This window comes from Anabrus simplex, chromosome 7, assembly GCF_040414725.1.
Source record: "Anabrus simplex isolate iqAnaSimp1 chromosome 7, ASM4041472v1, whole genome shotgun sequence".
Taxonomy (NCBI): Eukaryota; Metazoa; Arthropoda; class Insecta; order Orthoptera; family Tettigoniidae; genus Anabrus; species Anabrus simplex.
The window spans coordinates 112,986,275-113,010,000 of NC_090271.1; the positions used below are offsets into that span (position 1 = coordinate 112,986,275).

The 23,726-nt window shown below is 42.8% G+C and overlaps 2 protein-coding genes across 4 annotated transcripts in view; one reads left to right on the forward strand and one right to left on the reverse strand.

Moving 5' to 3' along the window:
* LOC136877313 (bile salt-activated lipase) overlaps positions 1-23,726 on the reverse strand; it is a 325,663-nt gene that overhangs the window by 241,298 nt on the left and 60,639 nt on the right. Inside the window, exon 1 of one of the 3 annotated variants that reach the window (XM_068228608.1) lies at positions 17,146-17,214. The exons of the other annotated variants lie outside the window; for them this stretch is intronic. The gene's annotated coding sequence lies outside the window, so the exon portion shown is untranslated. Of the gene's footprint in view, positions 1-17,145; positions 17,215-23,726 lie in introns of those variants that run through there. 3 annotated transcript variants of the gene reach the window in all.
* Positions 1-23,726, forward strand: part of LOC136877311 (zinc transporter ZIP5) — a 170,834-nt gene that overhangs the window by 70,967 nt on the left and 76,141 nt on the right. The gene's annotated exons all lie outside the window — the stretch shown is intronic.

The following is a 23,726-nucleotide window of genomic DNA, read 5'->3' on the forward strand; positions in this document are numbered from 1 at the left end:
TTGTTATAATATAGTGGATCTTTACCATTCCTTACCACCTTTAAAGGTACAAACCTATTTTCACATTCCTCAACAACTGCTTTAAACCCATCCCAGAGTTTGTTTATATTTTTATTTACCGTTTTCCACCGATCATAGTTACTTTTTAGAAACTGCCTCATGCCTACTTTATCAGCCATATGGTACTGCCTAATAGTCCTAATTTTAATCTCTTCCTTTCTTCACATTTATTAATTACCACAAAAACAGCTTCATGATCACTAATACCATTTATTACTTCAGTTTCTCTATAGAGGCTCATCTGGTTTTACCAGCACCACATCCAGATTATTCTTCCCTCTAGTTGGTTCCATCACTTTCTTAATCAGGTGCCCTTCCCATACTAACTTATTTGCCATTTGTTGGTCATGCTTCCTGTCGTTCGCATTACCTTCCCAATTGACATTTGCTAAATTGAGATCACCCACTACAATCACGTTCCTTTCCTTATCGTTTCCAGCATAGGTGATTATCTTATCAAATAATTCTGAATCAGCACCTGCGCTACACTTTCCTGGTCTGTACACCCCAACGACATCAAGTTGCCTATTATCTTTAGAGATGAGCCTGACCCCTAAAATTTCGTGTTTGTCATCTTTAACTTTTTCGTAGCTTACAAATTCTTTTTTCACCAGAATGAATACTCCCCCTCCCACCATTCCTATCCTATCTCTACGATACACCCTCAAGTTTCGTGAGAAAATTTCTGCATCCATTATATCATTTCTCAGCCATGATTCAACTCCTATTACAATATCTGGTAATATCTATTAAATTACTTAATTCTATTCCTTTCTTTACAATACTTCTACAGTTCAACACTAACATTTTTATGTCATCCTTACTTGATTTCCAGTTCCCTGTTTCCTTAACACCGCTCCCTAGGCCACCCTGTTTCCCTGAATGTATCTCCCTATAACCCTTCTAAACAAATTTCCTAACTTATATGTACCACTGCGTTTTAAGTGAAGGCCATCTGAACTCAGATTCCTATCTCCTACCTGCCCATTAGAATCTAGAAATCTCACTCCCTGTTTCCCACATACCCACTCATTTAAATCCCCAATCACCTTCCAGTCAGTATCCCTCCTACACAATATTCCACTGACAACAATCTCCGCTTCCTTAAACCTCACCCGTGCTGCATTTACCAGATCCCATACATCCTCAACTATATTGGTACTTATATCAGCTAGCCTTACGTTCTTAGTACCAACGTGAAACACTACCACCTTCTCCTTTCCCTCCTCCTTCTTTTCTACTTTCCTCAACATCTGCCTCAATCTAATTCCTGGATAACACTCTACCCTGGTACCCTTTCCTCCACACACTTTCCCGACATGTCTAAGAATGGAATGTCCCATGAGCAGAGCCTCAACCCTACCCACCTCATTTGATCCCCTCCCCTCCTGGTCAGTCCTATCTTTCCTGACAGCTGCAGAAGCTACTTCCTCCTCCCTTTTCTTCATCCCATGACCCTGTTCCACCTGTCTTTTCCTATCCACTACGCCACATTTCCCTTTCCTACCTCTTCCCTTTCTCCTACTTCCACACTTCTCAGCAACAGTTCCCTGTTCCTCATCTTCTCTCGGTTGTTCTACCTGCACTAACTCGTACCGATTTCTCACCGACACCTGTCCTGAATTCTGATCCTGACAGGGAAAACAGGAATACCCGGAGAAAAACCTGTCCCGCCTCCGCTTTGTCCAGCACAAATCTCACATGGAGTGACAGGGATTTCAACGACGGAACCCAGCGGTGAGAGGCCGGCGCGCTGAGCCACAGAGGCTCCTATTTATTTATTTATTTATTTATTTATTTATTTATTTATTTATTTATTTATTTATTTATTTATTTTAATATATCTTACTTGTTGGTAGTTGTTTAACAATCAATCAATACTGATCCGCATTTAGGGCAGTCGCCCAGGTGGTAGATTCCCTATCTGTTGCTTTCCTAGCCTTTTCCTTAATGATTTCAAAGAAATTGGAAATTTATTGAACATCTCCCTTGGTAAGTTATTCCAATCACTAACTCCCCCCTATAAATGAATATTTGACCCAGTTTGTCCCCTTGAATTCCAACTTTATCTTCATATTGTGATCTTTCCTACTTTTATAAACGCCATTCAAACTTATTCGTCCGTTATCAGGGACGCAAGGAAGGGAAAGGGCAATGAATTGGAAAGTAGCGGCCATGGGCTTAATTAAGGTACAGCCCTAGCATTTGCCTGGTGTGAAAATGGGAAACCACGGAAAGTCATCTTCAGGACTGCTGACGGTGGGATACGAACCCACCACCTTCCGAATGCAAGCTCATAGCTACGTGACTCTAAGCTTTCTGCATTTGATGTAGTTGCTTCAATTGAATTCAGCATTTTCATTTTTTCCTGTCCTGAGAATTTTGTGGTGAAATAGCATTCATGATAAGGCGAAAACAGAGTTTTAAGTATTAAACTTGCTTCAACCATGTCAGGGTCTAGCCTGTCACTTTCGTCAATCCAGAATAAATTCTTCAGCGAAAGTACACGCTCAACCGGAGCGACATTCTGGACAATTTTATCTCCAGAAATGCTCTTTCAAGACACCGTGACAGATGCATGTTTGAGTCATCAGTCCTTAGACTGGTTTGATGCAGCTCTCCATGCCACCCTATCCCATGCTAACCTTTTCATTTCTACATAACTGCTTCATCCTACATCTCCTCTAATCTGCCTGTCATATTCATACCTTGGTCTACCCCTACCGTTCTTACCGCCTACACTTCCCTCGAAAACCAACTGCACAAGTCCTGAGTGTCTTAGGATGTGTCCTATCATTCTATCTCTTCTTCTGGAGATGACTGTAATCCAGCAGTATTCCGGAAAATCTAGGACGTATAGCAACTCTAGCGTAGAATACATTTGTCGTAAGAGACGACTAAAATGGGGTAACCCCTACGAGATCTCAACGAGGAAAGGGGAGGGGGAGAGTTTCTGCACTATTGCTATGTTTACTGTCCAATATCACATCTGAGATCGGGATAATAGTTATTTCTTAATACCCATACATGTATTTACAGTATAAGCATTCCATTTATAGACAGAAGACGTCTTGAGCGTGCGTGGCAGTATCGAGTTTCAATTCAGTTGAAATGAAATGTCGTATGGCTTTTAGTGCCGGGATATCCCAGGACGGGTTCGGCTCGCCAGGTGCAGGTCTTTCTATTTGACACCCGTAGGCGACCTGCGCGTCGTGATGAGGATGAAATGATGATGAAGACAACACATACACCCAGCCCCCGTGCCATTGGAATTAACCAATTAAGGTTAAAATCCCCGACCCGGCCGGGAATCGAACCCGGGACCCTCTGAACCGAAGGCCAGTACGCTGACCGTTCAGCCAACGAGTCGGACTCAATTCAGTTAATTTACTACCACTACTCTTTTTTTTTTTGCGTCGCACCGACACAGATAGGTCTTATGGCGACGATGGGATAGGAAAGGTCTAGGAGTGGGAAGGAAACGGCCATGGCCTTAATTAAGGTATAGCGCCAGCCTTTGCCTGGTGTGAAAATGGGAAACCACGGAAAACCATCTTCAGGGCTGCCGACAGTGGGGTTCGGACCCACTATCTCCCGGATACAAACTCACAGCTACGCGGCCCTGATCGTACGGCCAACTTGCCCGATACTACTACTAAATGTTTTCATTCCTCCCCTGAAGGGGGAGGCGGGCTTCTTAGACGGTGACGCCGTCTCTCAGGCCAGGAGATTTGTAATAATAATAATGTTATTTGTTTTACGTCCCACTAACTACTTTTTAAGGTCTTCGGAGACGCCGAGGTGCCGGAATTTAGTCCCGCAGGAGTTCTTTTACGTGCCAGTAAATCTACCGACACGGGGCTGTCGTATTTGAGCACCTTCAAATACCACCGGACTGAGCCAGGATCGAACCTGCCAAGTTGGGGTTAGAAGGCCAGCGCCTTAACCGTCTGAGCCACTCAGCTCGGCAGGAGATTTGTATCGAAGAAGGAGATGTGCGTTGAAGGTGAGAGTGTTAGCGGCCGTGGCCTGTACTGTGCTAGGAACTGTCCCGGGATTCGCCATAGTATAGGAAAATGGAAAACTATTCTCAGGACAGCCGGCGGTGGGGGCCAGCCCCTCTCCGTCACCCGAATACAGAGGTGTAGAGCCCCGGTGGAACCGTGGCCACCCTTCCTCTGCTCGGTTGGCCGGTCGCAATGCAGAGCCGTCGGACCATGGACCAGCCGTGGCTACTTGTGGGCCAAGACTCACTCTGGATCCACCGACAATTAATTTCTAACAGTTAGGTTCTTCAGTCTGCCAAAACTAATTTCGAATAAATAAATTTATAAACAACCTGAAAAATAAATCATGTGGTTACAGAATTGAGTCTGACATTGGGTTCTGAAAGCAGTCATCTCTGCAGCGCTGTGATTTCATGAACGCGCACAGCCATTCTTGCTACCAAGATCGCGTCTTAGGTCTTACCCTGTTGCTCAAACACAGAACAAAATGGCCTGAATGCATGTAGCTCTGGCCAGAGATCTTCAACCCGTTTCTGCTAGTAGTTACCAGAGCGCGTTATGTTGAAGTGAACATTTTAACGAGAGACTATGCAGGCCCTATGCAAACTGCTGCAATTATCAATTTAACGTTAATTTCAAGGTGCAAAGATGAGTATCGGATAGTGCGTGTTATTAACAGTTCATTAAGAAAGTCCTTTTCCCCAATGAGTGATTGGGAGAAAACTAACATTGTAACTAAGTTACGATCTACTTTTTATGACGACATTATTAAATACATCATTAAAAGAACTCCCCTCCCCCACCGTCACAATACATAAATCAACACAAGTTAATCACCATATCAACTCCACCACCACAGTCCCCACACAAAACACTATACCAACACAGGCTCCTAAGAAGAAAACAACACAGAACAAACAACCCAACCCTCAGGAGCCCACCAGTACCACCACACGTACCCAACCCCACACACCACACACCTCCAGGCCTCACTCAGGTCCCCCACATCCTACATTAACAATTTTAAGCTACAATTGCCTAATACTACATCACCATGCAGCTCGCTGCAGAAATAACACCCGCTGTAACAGGTGTGGCGTCCCTCACCGTGGGAAACGACATGGAAAGGAATGTGATTGTGGCGGGATATCTGAATTTACCAAATGTCAATTGGGAAGGAAATGGGAACGACAGGAAGCATGACCAACAAATGACAAATAAGTTAATATGGGAAGGACAGCTGATTAAGAAAGTGATTGAACCAACTAGAGGGAAAAATATCCTGGATGTGGTGCTGGTAAAACCAGATGAGCTCTACAGAGAAACCGAAGTAATAGGTGGCGTTAGTGATCATGAACCTCTTTTTGTCGTAGTTAAAAATAAATGTGTTAGAAAGGAAGGTCTTAAAAGTAGGACTATTAGGCAGTACCATATGGCTGATAAAGCAGGCATGAGGCAGTTTTTAAAAAGTAACTATGATCGGTGGAAAACGGTAAATAGAAATGTAAACAGACTCTGGAATGGGTTTAAAGCAATTGTTGAGGAATGTGAAGACAGGTTTGTACCTTTAAAGGTGGTAAGAAATTGTAAAGGCCCACCTTATTATAATAGAGAAATAAAGAGACTAAGAAGGAGGTGCAGACTGGAAAGAAACAGAGTTAGAAATGGCTGTGGATGTAAGGAGAAATTGAAGAAACTTACTAGAAAATTGAATCTAGCAAAGAAGGCAGCTAAGGATAACATGATGGCAAGCATAATTGGCAGTCATACGAATTTTAGTGATAAATGGAAGGGTATGTATAGGTATTTTAAGGCAGAAACAGGTTCCAAGAAGGACATTCCAGGAATAATTAATGAACAAGAGGAATGTGCATGTGAGGATCTTCAAAGACAGAAGTATTCAGTCAGCAGTATGTAAAGATTGTTGGTTAAAAGGATAATGTCCAGATAGAGGAGGAGACTAATGCTAAAGAAGTATAAAAATGTACATATGATAACAATGGCATTTACAATAAGATACAAAATTTGAAAACTAGAAAAGCGGCGGGAATTGATAAGATTTCTGGGGATATACTAAAGACAGTGGGTTGGGATATTGTACCAAATCTGAAGTACTTATTTGATTATTGTTTGCTTGAAGGAGCTATGCCAAATGAATGGCGAGTTATTATAGTAGCTCCTGTCCATAAAGGAAAGGGTGATAGACATAAAGCTGAAAATTACAGGCCAGTCAGTTTGACATGCGTTGCATGTAAGCTTCGGGAAGGCATTCTTTCTGATTATATTAGACATGTTTGTGAAATTAATAACTGGTTCGATAGAAGGCAGTTCGGTTTTAGGAAAGGTTATTCCACTGAAGCTCAACTTGTAGGATTCCAGCAAGATACAGCAGATATCTTGGATTCAGGAGGTCTATTGGACTGTATTGCGATTGACCTGTCTAAAGCATTTGATAGGGTGGATCAATGGAGACTACCGGCACAAATGAGTACAATTGGACTAGACAAAAGAGTGGCTGAATGGGTTGCTATATTTCTAGAAAATAGTTCTCAGAGAATTAGACTAGGCGAAGCTTTATCTGACCCTGTAATAATTAAGAGGGGATTTCCTCAGGGCAGTATTATTGGACCTTTATATTTTCTTATATATATAAATGATATGAGTAAAGAGGTGGAATCAGAGGTAAGGCTTTTTGCAGATGATGTTATTCTGTATAGAGTAATAAATAAGTTATAAGGTTGTGAGCAACTGCAAAATGACCTCGATAATGTTGTGAGATGGACAGTAGGAAATGGTATGTTGATAAACGGGGATAAAAGACAGGTTGTGAGTTTCACAAATAGGAAAAGTCCTCTCGGTTTTAATTACCGCGTTGATGGGGTGAAAGTTGCTTTTGGAGATCATTGTAAGTATCTAGGTGTTAATATAAGGAAAGATCTTCATTGGGGTAATCACATAAGTGGAATTGTAAATAAAGGGTACAGATCTCTGCACATGGTTATGAGGGTGTTTAGGGGTTGTAGTAAGGATGCAAAGAAGAGGGCATATTTGTCTCTGGTAAGACCCCAACTAGAGTATGGTTCCAGTGTATGGGACCCTCACCAGGATTACGTGATTCAAGAACTGGAAAAAGTCCAAAGAAAAGCAGCTCGATTTGTTCTGGGTGATTTCCGACAAAAGAGTAGCGTTAGAAAAATGTTGCAATGTTTGGACTGGGAAGAACTTGGAGAAAGGAGACGAGCTGCTCGACTAAGTGATATGTTCCGAGCTGTCAGGGGAGAGATGGCATGGAATGACATTAGTAGACGAATAAGTTTGAGTGGCGCCTTTAAAAGTAGGAAAGATCACAATATGAAGATAAAGTTGGAATTCAAGAGGACAAATTGGAACAAATATTAATTTATAGTAAGTAAGTAATTCGTCTTTATTCGTGGCAAATTTAGGGCTCAAGGCCCTTTCTTACACTTAACCACAATATTTAAAATAATTAACATACATACAGTATAATATTTAAAAACAACAACTTTTTAAAAAAATAATATAGTACTAATAGAAAATGTGGAGTTTGTAATAAAAACCATTATAGAATGTACAACACGACAATGTAAATGTACATGATAATAAATATAAAACTAACACTAGTGATAATAAGAGACGTAAAACCAGTAAAAACCTATAACTAACGAATATAATTCTACTTTTTATGAAAATATGCTCATTCACGCGCTCATTCACACTACACACATCGAAAAGTCAGCTAGAAGTATTCAGAAAGTGATTTCGGCAATCCATCTTAAATCTCCTACGAGAACGCAAATCCCTAATGGTAGCAGGTATGGTATTCCATAGCCTCGCGGCAGTGACTACAAAGGAGCGGTTGTAGGTCCTGGAGTGACTGAGAGATATTGTTAAACAGGAGCCAGATCGTGTATCGTGGTTATGATAGGAGGAGAGGTAATTAAATTTTGAAGAGAGATAATTCGGTACACCTGTGTTTAGAACTCCATGCAGAAAGGACAACATGTGGAGACTGCGACGCTCATGAACACGAAGCCATGACAACTCCCTGTAATAAGGTGAAATGTGAGAACAATATCGCAGCTTAAATATGAATCGAATACAGGTGTTTAAACTCCATTCAAGCATCTTGTTACTGTCATGAGATATGTCCGTAAGTACAGTGTCGCAGTAGTCTAGGATTGGTAAGATTAGGGATTTTACCAGTTATATTTTGAGATGTTTTGGAAATATAGTAGAGTAGCGTTTGAGAGGAAAAAGGGATTTCTGCACTTTACGGCATGTATTTGTCACTTGTTCAGTCCAAATTAGTGTCTCAGTCATTATAACGCCTAAGTTTCTTACTGACGTACAATAGGGCACGACAGTATTATTTAAAATAATTGGGGGTACATGTCTACTTTTTAACAAGTTAAGGTTTCTTTTGGTACCAAATATAATAGCCTGAGTTTTGTTAGGATTTATTAACAAGCTGTTATTTTTCGCATAGTCATTCAGTCGTCGTAAGTCAAAATTTACTCTGTCAATGGCTACATCTATGTCTTGTGGATATGAGTGATAATAAATCTGAAGATCATCTGCATAGATATGGTACTTGCTATATTTCAATGCGACCCCTACGTCGTTCACACTAACAACAAATAAAAGTGGGCCCAAAACCGACCCCTGCGGGACACCTATTCACTTGTTGTGCCAACCTGAGTACATTGTTCCCACTGATACTCGCTGCCGACGGTCAGTGAGGTAGGAGCTAAAAAATTTAAGAGATGTCATATTAAAGTTGAGACTACAGAGTTTCAGCAGGAGTAACCCGGGGCTAACTGTGTCAAAGGCGCTGCTTAGGCCTAGTAGTGTTGCTACAGTCACATATCGTTGGTCTATCGCTTGTCTGATGTCGTCCGTAACTCGCAGTAATGCTGTCGCGGTACTATGTCCTTTTTTAAAGCCGGATTGAAAAGGATCAAGGAGGGAATTTTGGGTCAGGTATACAGTGATTTGTGCATGAATCAGGCGTTCGAGTGCTTTTGAGAGAGGTGGCAGGATGGACACAGGGCGGTAATCTGATGGAGAATCCAAGGTATTGTTTTTTCGGGATAGGCCTTATTAGTGCGTCTTTCCAAACGTTCGGGAATACTCCATTGGTCAGGCAGTAGTTGAATATGTGAGTCAGTATTGGTAGTACAGCCCCAATGATGTTTTTAATTAATTTTATCGAGATACCGTCATTACCTGTCGCATCAAAAGTGATAGAGTACAGCACACGTTTAACTTCATTTGCGCTAACGGCGTGGAAAGAGAACTGGTCGCGCTCGGAACAGCATGCTAAGTTTGTGGGATTAGCCGGTAATGGAACTAGGCTGAGAAAAGTAATCATTTAAGGTATCTAGAGATATGGTGGGAATGTGCTCTTCTACGGCTTTGCCTATGCCAAAAGATCGTAACTTCTTCCAGGTTTGGTTTAAATTATTATTTCCTGCTAACTGTTGAAAGTAGTGGCATTTACTGTTTCTAATTAGCTGTTTAACTTTGTTTCTAAGTATCCTGTATTGCTCAAAGTCATCTTTGTCACGTGTTCGTCTGAACTGTCTGTACCAACGGTCACGGCTGGCCATAACAGATCTTATCTCGGTCGTCAGCCAGGGAGAAGGGGGGCGGGTAAATCTTACCTGCCTCTCCGGAGCATGTTTGTCATACAAGTTCAGCACCAATGAGTTGAATCTGTTGACCTTTGAGTCAATGTCATGAAAATTACGTATGTCATCCTACGGTAAGTTATATGCGTCATTGCGTAGGTCATCTAATGCAATATGTCTTAAGTCTCTTAAAATAACGTAGCGTGCTTTATACTTCGGTCCTCGGATAGAGTAACGTAAGTACAGTAAGTCGTGAGTTGAAATTCCAGGGGCTGGTATCTGTCCGTGCTTAATGACTTTCTTGGGTTGATTTGAAATTATAAGGTCAATTAAAGTGTGAGTTGAGTGGTCAGGGTAGTAGACGTGGTTCGTAGTATTAAGTGGTAGGATTTCCATGTTCAGAGCATGGAATATGTGACACAACTTATCCGATTCACTGGTTTGTTTTAACAAGTCAGTATTAAAATCCCCCATGACTACGACATCTTCGTAGAACAAGATAAGATCAGTTAAAGCTGCTTCGAATTCCTCCATTTGTCTAATATTAGGTGGCTTATATACAATTCCTATTAATATTTCCTTATTACAGTCGAGTTCAACAAACATATACTCAGGTCGCAGAGGGAGGCTTGGGTCTGAGGTGCAGATAATCTTACATTTTAAATCATTCCTGTAGTAAAAGGCTACTCCACCACCTCGTCTGTCAGTACGGTCATGTCGTAAGAGCGAGTATCCGTCGAGATTTACAGCACATGACGGCAAATCTCCACGTAACCAGCTTTCAGATATGCCAATACAATGCACCTTATTATTTTCTAAAATTGCCTGTAGTTCTTCCAGGTGAGCTGCAATGGATAGTGAATTTAGGTGACAACACGAGAGAGCTCTCGGGTGATTCATCAGCTGTCTCCTTAGAATGGATCCCGTTGTATCAGGGTATGGGAGGGGTGAGGGTTGAGTTAAGAAGGAAGGCGAGGATTGCGGGTCGTTGACACAAGGGATAGATTCGTCTACCAACATAACAGGAAAACTAATAGTAGGTACATGAAATAAGATGAGCTTACCTGAGAACAGCACTGAATACATCCACTGACTATTACAAGCACACACTCACTCACACACAACCGTAAACTACTGAAAACACACATAATAAAACTGAACAGTCCACTCGTTCATCCTACACAGCTAAGGCATTTACACTGACTGACAGAGCAAATGCAACACCAAGGAGGAGTGGTTCGAAAGGGATGAAAGTTGGGGAAAAAACAGAGTCGGCACGGAAGAATAATTGATGTTTATTTCAAACCGATATGCAGGTTACACAATGCGCACGGCATCGACTCAGTAGGATGTAGAACCACCTCGAGCGGCGATGCACGCAGAAACACGTCGAGGTACAGAGTCAATAAGAGTGCGGATGGTGTCCTGAGGGATGGTTCTCCATTCTCTGTCAATCATTTGCCACAGTTGGTCGTCCGTACGAGGCTGGGGCAGAGTTTGCAAACGGCGTCCAATGAGATCCCACACGTGTTCGATTGGTGAGAGATCCGGAGAGTACGCTGGCCACGGAAGCATCTGTACACCTCGTAGAGCCTGTTGGGAGATGCGAGTAGTGTGTGGGCGGGCATTATCCTGCTGAAACAGAGCATTGGGCAGCCCCTGAAGGTACGGGAGTGCCACCGGCCGCAGCACATGCTGAACGTAGCGGTGGGCATTTAACGTGCCTTGAATACGCACTAGAGGTGACGTGGAATCATACGCAATAGCGCCCCAAACCATGATGCCGCGTTGTCTAGCGGTAGGGCGCTCCACAGTTACTGCCGGATTTGACCTTTCTCCACGCCGACGCCACACTCGTCTGCGGTGACTATCACTGACAGAACAGAAGCGTGACTCATCGGAGAACACGACGTTCCGCCATTCCCTCATCCAAGTCGCTCTAGCCCGGCACCATGCCAGGCGTGCACGTCTATGCTGTGGAGTCAATGGTAGTCTTCTGAGCGGACGCCGGGAGTGCAGGCCTCCAGGCCTCCTTCAACCAATCGACGGGAAATTGTTCTGGTCGATATTGGAACAGCCAGGGTGTCTTGCACATGCTGAAGAATGGCGGCTGACGTGGCGTGCGGGGCTGCCACCGCTTGGCGGCGGATGCGCCGATCCTCGCGTGCTGACGTCACTCGGGCTGCGCCTGGACCCCTCGCACGTGCCACATGTCCCTGAGCCAACCATCTTCGCCACAGGCGCTGCACCGTGGACACATCCGTATGGGTATCGGCTGCGATTTGACGAAGCGACCAACCTGCCCTTCTCAGCCCGATCACCATACCCCTCGTAAAGTCGTCTGTCTGCTGGAAATGCCTCCGTTGACGGCGGCCTGGCATTCTTAGCTATACACGTGTCCTGTGGCACACGACAACACGTTCTACAATGACTGTCGGCTGAGAAATCACGGTACGAAGTGGGCCATTCGCCAACGCCGTGTCCCATTTATCGTTCGCTACGTGCGCAGCACAGCGGCGCATTTCACATCATGAGCATACCTCAGTGACGTCAGTCTACCCTGCAATTGGCATAAAGTTCTGACCACTCCTTCTTGGTGTTGCATTTGCTCTGTCAGTCAGTGTAGTTGCGCAATCGTGCATATTTGAAACTTTGTGCTATCTTTCAAAACACATATTCTCCCGTCCTGAGTCCAACAGTTTCTTGGTCCCCAAAAGTCCCTGGCACGATTTAATATACTTTTCCTCACACTTGTGAGGGACTCTGTTAGAAGAAGTCCACTCCCCTTGAGTGCACGCTTGGCTCGCCACACACGATCTCGATCGTGATAGCGCAGGAATTTAATTATAATCGGGCGATTTCCTTGCGCAACCACTTGTGCAGATGTCCGGCTTCGGCGCCCCAGCTGGTGACAGCGGTCAACGTCACACATTGAGAGTTCAATCGATAATTTATTTTTTATTATATCCAAAGACTTATTATACACATCTTCAGACGGTTCTTCCTGGACGCCGTGTAGCAGTAGGCAATTTCGGCGACTATATTGCTCCACCTCATCTAATGCCTCATCCTGTTTCTGAATTTTGTCCTCAATCGCGCTTAGTTGTTTCTTCAGGTCACCAATTGCTGTTGTTACTTGCGACTTGAATGCCTGGAAATCGCCGTCCAGCGTTTGAAGCACAGTCGGAGGGTTGGCAGCACTTACAGCGGAGTCCAAGCGAGCTTGAAAGTCCTTCATCACTTCCTCAAATTCACGTATTTTCCTAGTTGCTTCTTTCAGAGCCATGTCGGGAGTGTAAAACTGAGATTTATAGGAAGGGGAGTTAGGGATTGGAATAACTTACCAAGGGAAATGTTCAATAAATTTCCAATTTCTTTGAAATCATTTAAGAAAAGGCTAGGAAAACGACAGATAGAGAATCTGCCACCTGGGCGACTGCCCTAAATGCAGGTCAGTAGTGATTGATTTGATTTGATACTGAATGCGAGGTGCGCGAACTGCCAAGGTAGTCACGCGGCCTCGTTTCCTGGCTGCCCGTTCATCAAAAAGGCAAATATAACCAAATATAAGAAACTCCTACAGCTGCACACTAGACCCAACACCGTCCCAAACATACACCCGCTTCCGCTCACCACCTCCAAGCGCCCTCCGCTCCTTCCCACCCCCAGCCCTCCTCCGCCAAACCAAGCAACCAGCACCTTACTCTTACTACTATTCAACCTTCTCAACAACCAAGACCCTCACAATCCAGGGCCACCTCGGTGGATTGAGTAGCCGAGACCCTGGAAATATCCAGGCAAGCATTCTTCCACACGTCCCCCAAACCAAGTCCTACCACGAAAAGTCTCACTTTCCACAAGTACAATAAATCCTCTTTCAGCTACCTTCTCGCCAAATAAATTATATAACAACAATACGAGATGAAGCGCTGGTGCCCGGAACGAGGTACGGTGCGATGCAAATGTCAATAATTGCACTGCTTTTCTCACAATTTTACCACCTGCACACTCACATTAAAATATAAAGTATTGTTAATTAAATATGTAGTCACAGCGAAATCACTGATAAATGTCCAGTTACCAATCTTAGTAACATCGGGCGTGGTCAGTAATTAGTGTACCACCATAATCTGTGTCAGCCATACTGTCTGGATCAACGAAATACTTGACTTGTTCCATAGAAACGCATAACTAATGGTGTGAAAATGTTGCTCATAGGGTCGGTTGGTGTATGCATTTCAGTGGGCTTGGCAGATTGATATGTAATAGCAACTCTGGCTCAGTGAGGAAAGCAACGGGAAACTACCTCACTCCTCATTTCCCTAGTACGCCTCTTCAGTGATGCCTAGCCCATCTATGACAGCTGATGGCAGAGCTGTTGAGGATCCCACCAGCGGAATCGCTGACGGACTGAACATACATACATACATCAATAGTATTCATAAAAGAGTAACAAATTTACATAATTAAATATTAACATTCAAGTTCGCTCTATCTTATATAGAATATTAAAATTATTTCCTTTTCACTAAAACAATAATCTAAATATATCACAACTAGTAAATAACAAACCTACTGCGGGGGGGGGGGGTTGCTAAATTTATTATGGACCCCAGAATAGAATTTGTATTAAAGTAGATTATGTGTACTCGTTAGTCCCCTTTCTTGATGTGAGATCGGGGATGAGATGAGATTCAATTATATGACATATTTCTACAGCTGGACGCCGGATGCCCTTCTTGACGCCAACCTCAGTTCAGGTGCTAATTAAGGTGAAATGAACGATGGTGAATGAAACTGGGTGAGGATGTGGATGGAATCGGCTGTTGCCTATGAATAGGAACTGCCCAGGAATTTTCCTGGATGTTAAAATGGAAAACGACAGAAAATCAATTTCAGGACAGCGACGGTGGTGTCCGAACCCATTCGTCTCACGAAGGCAGAGTTTGGCTCCAAAGCCGTAGCGCGGTCACGCCCCACGGTTAGCTACATACACAATTTTCTTTCTTTTTTTTTTTTTTTTACAAATTTTTTCCCACACATGTAGGGTCACAGTTGCGAACTGTATCGTATATGTGGATTTGGCCCTGTTTTAAGACCGGATGCACTTCCTGACGCAAACCCTCTGTGGAGGATGTAATCACTATTGCGTCTTTCTGTGGTGGATAGTAGTGTAACGTATTGTCCGAATATAAAGAGGATAGTGTTGGGACAAACACAAACACTTAGTCTACGAGCCAGAAGAATTAATCAGACACGATTAAAAACCCCGACCCAACTTGGAATCGAACCCCTGACACTCTGAACCGAAGGCCTCAACCCTGACCCTTCGCCAAAGAATCGGACTAGATAGATATACAATATAATTTACTTTTGAACTGAATGCTGTATTTATATGATTAAATGTGCATAAATGTCTAAATTTGCACTTTTCACTAGTTGATGTGTCCGTGCTTCGCTACGGAATTCTCAGAAAGACTGTCTTTGTGGTTTTCCCAAGTGAAGTCAACATAGGTCATTACGATGACGTCAGTAGGAATGTAGCGATTAAAAGCAGTGTTATCATGTACAGGACTCGACCAAATGAAAACCCGCACATTTTCTCACTTTTAACGAATAGTACTACGGTGCCGATCTAACAGCCCAGTTCCAGTGCTGGAATGATCAGGCCGTAGACACCCGTGAGCACTCCTATGCCATTATTCCGTTAAATGTACACACTGCTCATTCCAATCAGTGCCTCAGAGTAGGGATCCAATAGTTGGAATTCTACGGTAAACCAGTGTGTTACGTACCAGTAGTGTCAGAAAATTATGAACAAGAGGAATGGCATGCTAAGGAAGAGAGAGATCTAACTTCCCAGCTACTTCCCGCCAATATTCAGGCAGGCTGTTATACTCGGTACGCAGCAGTAATCCCATCTATCGGAGATGAGGGAAATAGAAGACACAAAGCACATCACAACAAACAACGGTCACTGTAATGTTACTAGGCCTATTGATCAATTTTATGAGCTTTCTATATTGTAGTCCTTCACATGTAGTTTTCTTTCGACTCTGTGATATTAGGGCTTCCTTTAAAATTATTTATAGCGTAGACTAGTTCCTTAGTCCCCGATTTTACATACCGATTTTCGTTAAATTCTGTTTACCCAGCTTCTCATGACGGCGCTGATATGGACTTAGCAACAGAAATCCAAATTCATGAATACAGTATCTCTGTTATACTAGCCGGTACAGTAAAAAATGTATAGGACATAAATAATCGGAAATTTAATACTATATAACTTAAATTATGTAATATTTATCGATAGGACCACTAATAACATAAATATTCGAGAATAAAATGTTAGGCCTTCCCATAAACTACCATTTCACTCAGCGAGAATAAAATTATTTATGGCCTAGATTGTAACGACTTATTCCCCGACTTCACATACCGATTTTAATTAAATTTTCTTCAGCCGCTTTCTCGTGATGCGCGTACAGACAGACAGACAGACAGACAGACAGACAGACAGACAGACAGACAGACAGACAGACAGACAGACATTACGGAAAATTAAAAAGTGCATTTCCTTGTTACTGTGGACGCGACCGATACAGACATATCATTCTTTTTAAATTCTGAGCAATGTACAGATATATAGATTCCGACCTTCAATTATTACAAGAGCATTCCTGACTTGCACGATTAGCGTATAGGTTGATGACCCTCTTGCTAAGTCTAGCATTTCTTCCACTTACTTCTGCTAATCTGGTCGGTTTTTAACTTGCCTATCTGCGGTGGTGATGGTGATTACTTTTTAAGAGGAAGTACAACTAGGTAACCATCCTCTATCAACACTAGTATGACCGGGCGAGTTGGCCGTGCGGTCAGGGGCGCGCGACTATGAGCTAGTGGTTCGAATCCCACCCTGAAGATGGTTTTGCGTGGCTTCCCATTTTCACTTAATTAAGGCCACGGTCGCTTCCTTCCAACTCCCAGGCATTTCCCGTCCCATCGTCACCATAAGACCTATCTGTGTCGGTGCTACCTAAAAGCCACTAGCAAAAAAAAAAAAAAAAAAAAAAAAAAAAAAAAAAAAAAAAAAAAAAAACCACTTATATGCAAGAAAAAATGGGAGGGATCTGACTCTTCGAAAAATGAAGGTATCAGCCAAAGAAAGACGAGAGCCACGAAGGGCGTGAAAATGAAAGACTTCCTAGGCCTCGAATGCTCTAATACCGTTGGGGCCGGAAAAGAACAAAAGTTGACCAAGGGAGATCGGATAGGATAAATGAAAGTGAGGAGCCTAACACAAGCGGAAGCAATGCCAGCACCCAGCTGAGGGCTCCGTGGTCGCCAACCCACGCTCCCAAATTAAGAACCCCTGGGGCCCCTTTTAGTCGCCTTTTACGATAGGCAGGGGTAACCCTTAAACTTACCTTATGGGTTCACCCTCAGTGATAGAGTGCCGGCCTCCGAATTCCAACATCGCGGGCTCAAACCCGGCAGATATAGTCGGATATTTGAAGGGCGAAAAGACGTCCATTCAGCACTCTATGATGATCTCTGGTGACATATTTGGTGCTTACCAGATAAAATTAATTAAAAATTAGGAGAGTAGCCGAGGTCATACGATTGTTTATTTATTATCTCTCCCATTCCCTTGGTCAGCTCTTGCTCTCTTGCGACCTCGACTGTATGAAGATATGTCGGCCTAGCATGTCTTCTATTTTCACACCATTCACTTTCTTTTGCCAATATAATATCATCATTTTTCGTAGGATCGGATCTCTTTCGATTTTTCCTCTAACTAGACTTAAAGAGAGGATGGTTGTTTAGTTGTACCTCCCCTTAAAACAATAAACACTACGACAATACCTCTAATCGTAATGTCAAGAAGGAAGCCATTGATATTTCAGTGTCCAAGGCCGTACCCAGGGGGGAGGTTACAGGGGTTCAAACCCCTCCTAAATAAAAGAGAACTTGACAAATTTAAACAGCATATACAGGTTTTGAAATACAATAAATTAGAAATATTATAAAAAGATGCGTTTGCAAAATAAACAAGTGAATTTAACCTATAAAATCTGTGCCATCTTTAAATGTTTCTCTATGAATACAGTTAACAAATTTCCTAACAACATAAATGACCGGGTGAGTTGGCCGTGCTGTTAGGGGCGCGCAGCTGTGAGCTTGCATCCCGGAGATAGTGGGTTTGAATCCCAATGTCAGCAGCCCTGAAGATGGTTTTCCGTGTTTTCCCATTTTCACACCAGGCAAATGCTGGGGCTGCACCTTAATTAAGGCCACGGCCTCTTCCTTCCCACTCCCAGCCCTTTCCTATCCCATCTTCGCCATAAGACCTGTCTATATCGGTGCGACGTAAAGCCACTAGCCAAAAAAAAAACCATAAATGGAAATGTTAATTTTGGTGAAATATATCGATTGATTTTTATGTTCATGCACCATTCAATAAACATATAGAAATATGTTCATGTTATCGAGCCGACACAAGATTTTATTTTTAGAATGAATCAAACCACTAAATATTTTTAATATTTACATATAAACCTATTGTTACCTCCATTTTTAAACTGATAACAGATATCCTTATGTCGCACTGCACGTACGTGTTGAAGCGTGTTCTGCCCACCAGACCGCTATGAATTTACCATTCTACTTCACCCGTTGAGTTGTAAAAGGTACTGCTCTAAAACTATTTCAAACTTTTCTTTCTTTAAAATCTATTTGAAAACTTAAAAATTATTTATTACCATAGTTTTTCTTTTCGGAAGACCCCCACCCCAACAAATCCGAACCCTCTCCGAAAAAATTCCCGAGTACGGCCTTGTCAGTGTCGAATCAATTAATGTAACTTTTAAGTTGTTTAATCTGTGGAAACACGAAATATAACTCTTAGAATACTATAACATACCTGTAAAAACAAACGCATTATTAAAACAAAGAATGGCACGTTTCGTTCTACAAAAACATCCTCAGTTTCAATCAAATCACTTTAAACCATTGTTTACGTTGCGTAGTCAATTATCGTGAATAGATGATATTATGAATGTATAAGTCCATTATTGACACTTCATTAACTGTGGAAAAGTTTACTGGACTGCCCAATTGTGGTCTCTAGGGGTAACGGGCGTGAAGCTGGTTTAGGATAACAGTCCAGATTCGCTGTGTCGTGGATTTTATTTTATCGTAGACGATTACTTCTATTCGCTCGTGGACTGGATATTTGCGCTGTCCCCAACATTCTTGCAGTTGATATACCACACACCATAATAACACGCAGTTTCTTATAGACTACATGGGAGACACCGCCAACTCTTAACGGAGGGTCTACTTTACAAGAGCTATATCCAATTGTAATAATAATAATAATAATTGTTACCGAGTTTTTGTGGTAGTTAAGCATGAAAGAAGGTGCTGGGTGGTGAATAGGTCTCAAGCTACTAAAGAGAAATTAAATTTTAAAATTTAACAAGGTTATATTTTCTTTTCAAAATTAGGTAACAACAAATAGAACAGGTACTTAGTAGCCGAAATACAACTTGAAATGTACAATTACAGGGATTAAAGAATTTGGGCTTCGAGCCCTGAAAACACAATTCTTGAGCAACTAGCTGAACTTTACGATATACCAATTTTAACAAAAGGGGCAGAAGACCCCACTCAAACCCTGGAGCCTTTGCTCCAAATTACACAGCAAAGCCTCCTCGAGGCATACAACTCTCAGTTTTAGAAAAGAGCCACTCGCTCTTAAAGTTAAGCCTCTCCCAGGCCACACCAAACTCAACTTTCAAGTTGTCCTCAAAGGACATATACACAGGGGTAAAATACCCAACCTACTGAGGTCTATTAGGTGAGAAAAGATTAATACATGACCTCTAAAATACAACTTGAGAGGAGGCGAACTTGCACTCCTAATACACTTTGCTTTTAAAACCTAATCTGGCTCTGGGCCACTAACGCAAGGGCTAATCCCATACTACAGAGGTGACTTAGAGAAGAACACTTTACATTACATAAACGAAGAAAAGTTTGAGAAAATAAGTTCACCTCAAAACAAATGTGAGTGGGAGCTCGAGAGGGTTAGCACTCTCTATCCCAATATGTAACTTTACAAGAAAAAGAAGAAAAGAGTAGTTACATTTTAGGAAAAGGTTACATGATGGAAAACGCTTCGAACCCGCCGCGAGAGTTAAACTGCCGACCTAGCAAGAAAAGAAGATATTAATAGGCCATTACCTGGTAGTAGATCGCTGCCGAGGAAAGAGGCGCTTCCCGCCTCCTGCTATGTACTTAATACACTGAAAGATGGAACAGAAGTGGCCCGGAGACCCCAAAATCAGCAGTTTATATCCTCTCGCGGAAGATTCTAGGCGTTAGGGGAAATAAAACACCCTCCCACAAAATCTTTATTGGTTCGGGAAAAGAAACCCCTACATAGAGGAAAAAGAAACACATTATTGGTGGAAAATTAATTAAAGAAATTCGGGATTGGCTAGATCCAAACTAAGGGGAAAAAGAGGGGTATACAGCCAACTTAAACAATAACAGAAAGAAATTTAACAAGAAACAAACTTTTGAAATAAAAATTTCTCCAACAAAATAGTTCTTTGATTTCGCACTAGGTTGCACTATTGTAATTCTTCAGTAGTGTCCTCTAGAAGAGAAAGTTCCCACTTCTTACTTCAAGCGAAACAAAAACACATCAAAAGTGACACAGTTCAAAAACTCAAAATTTTCCACGTGGTGACATCTTCTGAGAAGGTAGAGAATTAATAGAATAGATAACGTTCAACCTTCCTCCAGAAGAGGAGTTTCAACTGGCGCAACTTTTAAATAAACAGAGTAGAGGTGTACCGCCCGGTACAGACCTCCCCCCCCAAAAGTTCCTCCAAGGGGTAACACAGAAGAACATAAGCTTTGTTTCCAAAATAAGGTCCAAGTTTTGATGTTGATATTAAGATTAATTGCGGAAGCATTTATAAGATTTTAGTAATTTGGTTGGTTGCAATTTCAAAATTTTGTTGTTGCCGGTGCAGTAAAGTTTTTATGTTTGTAGAATTTGTATTTCTGAAGATAAACTTTTAATACTTAAAGGTGAAGAAAAATTTTGCAATGTCCACCAAATATTGTTGTTAAATTCCCAAATGTAATTATTGCTTATGGTGACTGTCCATGTAGTTGATGTAGATTGAGTCGGATGGCCAGACCGGCCGTTGCAGCTTGCGTCCAACGGAGGCCGCTCGGACCCCTCAAGTACCCTGAGATACCGCTCGCCCGCACTATGAGGGGAGCAGAGGTGTTGAAGTACGCCGCGCCCGCGGTGAACAGATACAGGCTGCGGGCATGTAGCAGGTCGTGCGCCGCACATCAGCCTTGGCCGGGAGGTGAGCTCCGGCTCGTCGTGCACATGTCGTCCTCGCTGGAGAGGAGGGGGCCCATCCCCCTCCCCAGTCGCTGCACGGCGCTGCGCGGCTGCGGGGGCGCTGAAACATTAAAGCTAGGCGGCAGAATTGTGTTGGACAATTATTTTCTTTGAGGGTACAGGCTTGTAGAGAGAGTGAGGGGCCAGCGGCGTGCAGATATTCATGGTATTCATTAAGCCACTGTGTAGAGTGGAGCAGGAGACGGGAGCGTGGTAATGGCCGTGGCAAGAACAGGATGGCAGTTTAACGGGTCGGGGCAGGTTTTACATAAGGCTTACATCTAAAACATAAATATTACAGAAGGGGCAGAATGCCATAAAAGTGAAACTCAAAAAAAATATAACCTTCATATCCTTTCAAAATAATATGGAGCAAGTTAACACAGAAATTACACCGGTTTCACCTGGGACAGGTGAACTCTAAATATCCTCTCGGTGGCTGGATTACTTAGCAATAAGGTAACCGGCGTAAGAAAATCGAGAATGATACAAGGCCCATGAAATCTGGGGGCAAGCTTGCCCGCGGGAACAAAATTTTTGACCATAACCTGGTCACCTACCTTCAAAGTGGTGGGTCTCCGTCCACGATCATACCTTTCCCTAACCTTTTCATGAGACACTTTAAGATTAGCTTTAGCCTTCTTCCAAAGATCTTTAATGTTGTCCGGATCTATTGTCTCGGGCAGAATGTCATTCAGAGACCAGAGGTTAGAGAGCGGCGTGTTGGGAACGAACTTAAACATCAAAGAAGCTGGAGTAAATTTGTGAGATTCATGAACCGCCGAATTCAAAGCAAAAGCTAACCAATGCAGGGACGTGTCCCACCTAGAATGATCTTCATGATGATAGGCAATAAGTGCGGACCTGAGATTGCGGTTAACCCGTTCAGCCAGAGATGGTTGAGGGTAATAAGCAGATGTAGTTACATGAGAGATGGACAAGTCAAAACAGAATTTACGAAACAGATTTGATGTAAAAGCTTTAGCATTATCAGATACTATGTATTGGCACGGACCAAAAGAAGCAAAAATAGAATTTAGGCAAGTAATGGTGGACTGAGCGGTAGCCAGCTTAGTCGGAAATAACCAGGAAAATCTTGTAAAACCATCTACACACACAAAGATGAACTTGTTGGCATTACCCTTTGACTGGGGGAAGGGTCCCACATAATCGATATACAGGCGTTCCATGGGGCGCGACGCTTGATGAGAAGACAAAAGGCCTACTTTAGTGGACATGGTGGGTTTACTGATCAAACAAGATTTACAAGCTTTTACAAGTTCTCGAATTTCACCGTCCATACCTTTCCATATGAACATTTCACGAATCTTTTCACGAGTTTTAAAGATTCCCAGATGCCCCCCCAATGGGGTCTCATGATAGTATTTGAAGATCATAGGTACAAGAACCGCTGGAACAACAACTTTCATCAACTTATCATGCCTCGAAGGGCAACATAGAACACCATTCCTCAGAACATAAGGGACAACATGTTCCCCAGAAGAAAGGGTTTCCATTATAGGAGCCAGCGTCGGATCTTCACGTTGGTATTTCTCAATATCCCTAAAAAGCATGGGAGCACCTGTTAAGATGGCATTAACACCAGATAGTATGGACTCGGAAGGTGATGAACTATCGACCGGTTCGTGGGTCTCGACGTCGTTATGAAACATACGGCTGAGTCCATCAGCAACAACATTTTCGGTACCTCTGATATGTCGTACATCAAATTGGAAGGCAGAAATACGGATGGCCCAACGGGCTATACGACCAGTACGACGCGGCCTACCTAAGACCCAGCTTAAGGCTTGATTATCTGTCTCCAGGTCGAATTTGACATGTTCCAGATAGAGACGGAACTTTTCTAAGGCGAATAAGACTGCCAACCCTTCGAGCTCATAGATGGAATACTTGGCTTCTTGAACCGATAGAGTCCTAGATGCATAGGCGATGGGACGCCTCCCTAGTTCAGTCTCTTGAAGAAGGACTGCAGCTACAGCTGACGACGACGCGTCCGTTTGGACGATGAATTTCTTCGAGAAATCAGGCATAGCAAGTACAGGGGCATTACAGAGAGCTAATTTAAGATCTTCGAAAGCGGCTTGTTGAGAAGGTCCCCACTCGAATTTGATGCCTTTCCTACGAAGAAGGTTTAAGGGCGCCGCTCTATTAGCGAAGTTAGGAATAAACTTCCTGAAGAAATTCACCATACCAATGAATCTAGCGATACCTTTGATGTCCTTAGGAGGTTTAAAATCACGGATGGCCTGTGTTCTAGAATGATCGACTGCTACACCATCAGGTGACACAATATGCCCTAGGAATGACATAGAGGGCTTAGCAAAGGCAACCTTGGACAACTTAACAGTTAACCCAGCCTTACGAAGGCGATTGAGAACTTCTCGCAAATGATCTAGATGTTCTTCAAAGGTTTCGGAAAATACGACGACATCATCCAAATAGTGATATAAGTACTCAAATTTGATGTCGGAAAAGACCCTATCTAGTAGCCTAGTGAGCACAGCTGCCCCCGTGGGGAGCCCGAAAGGCACGCGGTTGTATTCATATAAATTC